The following is a 6000-nucleotide window of genomic DNA, read 5'->3' on the forward strand; positions in this document are numbered from 1 at the left end:
TTCTGCAGACTTTGTGAGACACATTAAAACCTGCCAGATGACCACTCACAGCTAACACAGTGAGTGTTAACAGTGGCAAAGGGACTCGCTGTACTGAACATACCCACCTGGAGTGAAATTAGATTAAACCTTTCCTTCATTACCAGGGAAACAGTATTTGTTTCTGGTGAGAACCTGCCAGGTTCGGGCAACACCACAGCAGTGCAATTACTTTCCGTCCATCAGGCTGCACTTATGCGAAGGGTCTCTCTCAGCCTCTGCCCACAGGCTCCCTGATTTTACATGACAGTTGACAGCAGGTTTTCATGGCAGAGGATACTCAGCAGTTACTGGGAGAGAGCCTTTCCAAACCCCGCTTGTAAGCGTCACATTTCAGTCCTTAAAAAAGTGCAGGTCCTCCCCACCGTCCCCCATCGATCAGCCCTATCCTCCTTCCCCCACAGCTGCTGGAGTATTTTTAGTGGCATTGAATAAATACATGTTAAATTTTTCTCCATTAGTGACATGTCAGAAATTAAAATGGCATTAGCTGTAAAGCCTGCAGCAAAGCCAGCTTCATCTAGGGCACTCGCACATGTTTGCCCAAGAGGCTAGGAACAACGGTACCAGCATTGCTTTTCCTTCAATCCATTCATATTTTCTGCACACCCTTTCTGCTATTCTTCCTCCAGAAATACCGATGTCATCTTCTTCTGCTGTTTACTCACCAACTGTCCCCAAGCCTCCCAAACTTTATGCCTAGAAAGAGTCTCCAGGTTACAAAGTTTCATCCTCCCCAGTCACATGTTAGACATGTCCTCTCCAGACACCATCTCAGAGATTTCTCAAGCCCCATTGTAAAAAGCCATTGGATTTTTTTTGGCCCTTGCTAAGGCCACTGTATAGCAACTCTAAAACTGCTTCAATAGCTAGGACTTGGCAGGTAGGAATCTAAGTATATCCATAACTAGATTTTCCATCCATACCCACAACTGCCTCTGCCTTTGTCCACATGATCTCCACTCTTCCACATACTCCTCAGGTAAAGTTCATGTCTGACTCTTAACCTATGCCCACTCTGTCAGTCACCCCATTCCTTTATTTCAAACCCTGTTTCTCCCTAGACATCCTGCCCCTCCTCCACTGCCTCTGCTTCAGCTTTCCACTGACTTATGCTTCCCCCTGCCCTTCTCCTGACTACCCATCCAGTCCCCTTCCTTATTTCCCTTTTCAGTCTACCCTGCCTCCCAGTCCAATCCATCTTCTTCAGTCAGAAATGGACATCTCTGCTGTCTCTGGTGGTTCAGGCAAATGGCTTGTATCTTCACTGAGTTGCCCAAGGCAGGAGCTTGCTCTCCTTTGATACTACTCCTTCAGGTACCTGGTGTGGCTCAGCTTGGCATCCAGAGCTTGAGGAAAAGTCTACACAGAGCTCACAGCCTGTGTAGCTTAACATGATGAAATCGGCTCAGAAACTCTGCCACAGATGATCAGTGGAGGTGAAGCTTGAGGTGAAAGACACTGAAATGCTACAGCTATCAAGCAAGCCAAAATATTTATAGCTGTGAGTTGCAGGGTGACTGATTGTGCAGGGTAGGGAAAGGCTGCCGTTAAAGAAGAGGGAAATTGCAAAACAAACATCCCCTTTGGATATTTAGTAGCACGCCCAAAAGATTAACATTTATTATATCTCCGTATTAAGAAGCAAGATACTGTGCTGCTTTAATTAGTGGGTTCTCAGTTCTCAATTGCCTCTTTGCAAGTATCAGATGAGACATCAGGGCTGGTGTTCCCAGTGGCATGAAGTTAGGCTCTTCTGGTTAGCAGGCTAATCCTGAGGCCCTACTCTTCAAAGGTATTTAGGTTTCAGGCAGCTGATGTTATTTAGATGCTTAAATCTTTTAAGGCTCTGAGCCTTGGGAGCTAAGAGGGTGGCTAAGAAACTCCAGATTGCCTTGGTTCAAGTCTAGGCTGTCAGTCCTGATGGACAAATGTTACTGTTAGATATCTGCATGATGTCAAATCTGAGGCTGGGTCATTCTGCAGTTGCCTGATGTAGACTCTTTTTGCCCTTTGTTTCTGAAGCAGGGGGTGATAGCCAGTGTCAGACTCCTGATAATGGTTTTGACAGACCTGTGTGGAACTCAGGTTGTTTTACAGCTATTAATTCATTCAGACAAGCCAGCCTGCTGCTTGATGGGTGTTTTGTTTTACTCAGGGGGCGGGGGGGAGAGCACAAGGAGAATTGGTGCCTTTCCCAGACTTGCACAATAGTAGGGTTGGAACTGGGCCGTGTGCAATTTCAATTACTCTCAGTTGCAAGCATTAAATGCTGGGCTGCCCACTTCTTACTGTAGCTGTGGAAGAAGGTGTGGAGAGCAAACCGGCTGCCATGGTTTGGATGTGATGGAGATGCTGTCAGATTTTAGCAGTTCAGTGACCTTTCCCTAACAGCTCCCAAAGTCACACTTTTCCCAACACTTGGCAATAGGTAAGGTTTGTCCACAGGTAAGGACTTCTCTTTCATGGTGCAAGAAGTCTATGGAGAGAGGAGCAGGAAGGAGAGATTGAAGATTGTTTCCTCCACCAGCCTCCTGCTTAATTACCTGCCTGAAGAATGACATTGAACTCAGACCTTACTCCAGGTCAAAGGCTTCCCAGAGGGAACGGAGATATCTTAATAATGGAATAGACTCCTTCCCCAGACTTGCAACTGGTCCTTTATTAATGGCAGGATCCTGTCCTCCCTCCCAGTTCAGCACCTGTAATCTCTCTGGAGTCAAGCCAAGCTCCTCAGACCTAGGAAAGCAAAGGGACCAGGTTTCCCTAGTGAATCTTTGAGCCAGGAGAAAGAGCAGCTCTGATACTCAGGCTCTTCCCATCATTTTACACCAAAAGCATTCTGCCATCAGCCTGGCGAGCCAAGCTTGTGGGGGAAACCAGGCTGTGTCCTTTCTGCCTCGTGCATCTCATTAAAGAACAGTGGGCAATTTGGCTGGAGATTCTTCAAGCAGGATGGGGCTGGATCACACCCTAACTACCTTGAGGCAACAAAAAGCCTGAAGTGCTATCAGCTTTCTCATGGTTCCTAGGTTGCTGTACTTCTCCCAACCATCAGAGTGTGGTGTCCAGGGGCTCCCACCAGTCCAGTTCTCCATAGCTCACAAACACAGTGGAGAAAAGGGCAACTACAGGGCCTGCTCTTATACTGTGAGGTCTTCTCAGACAAGGAAGAGTCCTGAGCAGTGCACAGAGGTTGCTGAAGCTGGAGCAGAATTTATGTAAGGGTGATGAGTGGGGCTATGAGGGTGACTTGTAGAAAAGTTTTAGCTGGAGGTAGGGACTTTGAGTCCACCTACATCACACCTAGGTTTTGCTGGGCTGTATTACACGGCATGCGCTCTGCTACTGGGATGCGGAGGGCTCTGAATTGTGGGGCAAGAACTGAATGTTTTAAAACCCATTAAAAAGCATGTCAGAGTATTCCCATCTTTGATGGAGTTGTGGAGAGAAGGGAGATCTCCTAGCTGCCTTTCCAGTTTGCACCACTACAGTACTGTACTGAGCTGGCTTGCCATGTGCTCTTACAGTTGTGAAGATACAATGCAGCTTAATGATTCTCATACATTAAGTCTGTGAGGGGTCTGCTGGGTAAAGAGAGCACCTGAGATGTGACTAAAACGGTGTGACTTTTTTCCTCAGAATAGCCAAGCCAAGGAATTCTTTAGCAAGTTGCTCCAGCAGATTTTGCACCTTGGTAGGTCTGGTGGGGCAGGTAATGGTGGTGGGGTGTGTGTGTGTGTTGGATGTTTTCTTTTGCTGCTGCTGTGGGCAGAAGAAAGCAGCACTTGCCTTAATGGTTCAGGTAAGGCTGCTGGGGAAACCTGTCATGGGGGGAAGACTCTAGTTCACTGAGGAACAAGTAATAAAGGGAGCTGGCATAAACAGAAATGCCTAAAGCCTTTTTATTATATACAAAAAGCACCCAATGCCTTGCTCTGTGGGGAAGAGCTTCAGGACAGTTGTCAGTCTGGCTGCCTTTTAATCTGAACATGCCCAAATGGGCCAGGGGCTTTATTTTTGTATTATTGCATTGTCTTCCTCCCACTCACTTGTGCTTTCCTCTCAGATGCCTGTGGCTGCTTTTGATGCTTCTCTCCCCTGTTTTGGCCTCTCTGTTGGGCAGACTTTGTGGTTTGCCACCTTTCCTTGCTCCTTTTCCTACATCTTTGATGGTACAAGAAAGCTTCTGGTTGTTTCTCTGTTTGCATTTCACTCTCGGTAGGGTTGTGTCTGATGTACTAAGATGGTAACGCGTGAGTCCTTCTGAGTTCTACTGAGTAGCAAATTAGATACCTAGCAGGGAATAAATATTCAGCAACCAAGTGCAAGGTACAATGTGAAAAAAGGCTGTTCATTCCTTATATTTCTCAGCATCATAAAGACAAAGATATTTGCTACTTCCTTCACGATAAAGCTATTAGCCATATTTACTTTGTTCTCCGTATATGACATGCTTTGTCTGGCAACTTCCAAGAATGCTGCCACTGTTATTTATATAAATAAATCTCACATTCCCCCTGTGTAATAGGCATTTTCCTCTGTTTTGCAGTTTGGGGAGCCAAGGCATTTAAAAGTCAATTGGCTTTTTCAGAAGTATAGAATAATCCGGCCTTAAGAAAGAGAACAAGAACATCTTAGTCCTGTCTTCATTGTCTTCGTTAATGGAGTGTTCTCTACCTCTAGTTAATTGCCAGTCTGATTTTCCTTCAGGTCATGATCATAAAAACATCCAATTGTCACTTTAAACACATAATTGAAGTGCCTGCCTACAGAGTGACCTGCATCAGAATGCACAGGTGGGTAGGATGCTGCTATATTGAAAACTATGAGACTCAGAGAGATTAAGAAATGTGACCAAAGATTTGGAAAATGAAAGCTCACCCTCTAATACAGAAATTTTGATTCTTATGACCTTGTTCTGAGACTTAGACAACATTGTTTCCCTAGGGTTTTTGGGGGGAGGAGGAGTTGGTTGGTCCCGCCCCGCCCCAGCAAGTTTCCTAAGGTTTGTGGGGAGGAGGAGACACTCTTTAGGCAATCTGCACACCTGCTGGCTGCTCACCATGAAGAGATGGAGTGGATGGACTGGAGTGGGTTTTATAGGGACCTGGCTGGCCAGCTTGCCTGTGTCCTGGAGCTTGGAGAACACAGATTCACCTAACTTTTTTTTTTCTTTTCTTTCTCTCTAGTAGCTTATGCTGTTGAAATAGGTTATCACCCCTTTTCAGTAAGGGAGAAGAAGCAGTTGCAAGTGGCATAGAAGTTGGGAATGACAGTGATTGTCTTAAGTGCCTTTCCTGGAAAAATCCCTTTCTGCCATAGGTGGCCTGAAGACACTGGTACATTAGTACTGCAGTGTTTCCAGTAACCCAGCAGGATTTGGTGGGTGGAGGAAGGGGAAGGAACTCAGCAAGCCATGACAATGGGAAAATCTTGGCAGGGACTTGCACACCCAGTCTTGCAACTGGGCTCAATGTCCCAACTGTTACAAGAAGAGATTGCACCGAAGTGAGGAAAGCTCAGAAAAGTGTGTGTGAAGGCAAATATAAATCCAAACCCTGGATCGGTGTGTTTGGCTGAGGTCTTGGGGTAAAGTGAGGAGGCCGCCAAGGCCATGCTCCCCTTAGGCTCAATACCACCGCCCTACTGTAGTGACAGGAAACCTGGAGATACTCCTTCCCCACCAAGGCAGAAGGGGACTGAGATGGTTTTCATCACTGCGTGCTCTAAAACGGGCACCAGTGCTGTTGTAGCCGAGCACAGCATTCCTTCAGGCAGCCCGGTTCGGAGGTGAGGGTGCTGGGCAGGGGCTGGGGGGGGCTCCAGAGCTCCCTGCAGACACCCGCGTGACGCTGGGCAGCCGCCTGTGCCCCGGGCTGCCTCAGGGCACGGCTCCGCTCCTTGCCCCGCCAGGGCGAGGCCGCGTCGTCCCGCCACCAAGAGAGACGGCCGCCCCCC

This window comes from Haliaeetus leucocephalus, unplaced genomic scaffold (assembly GCF_000737465.1).
Source record: "Haliaeetus leucocephalus isolate CR32 unplaced genomic scaffold, Haliaeetus_leucocephalus-4.0 Scaffold526, whole genome shotgun sequence".
In the NCBI taxonomy this organism is placed as follows: Eukaryota; Metazoa; Chordata; class Aves; order Accipitriformes; family Accipitridae; genus Haliaeetus; species Haliaeetus leucocephalus.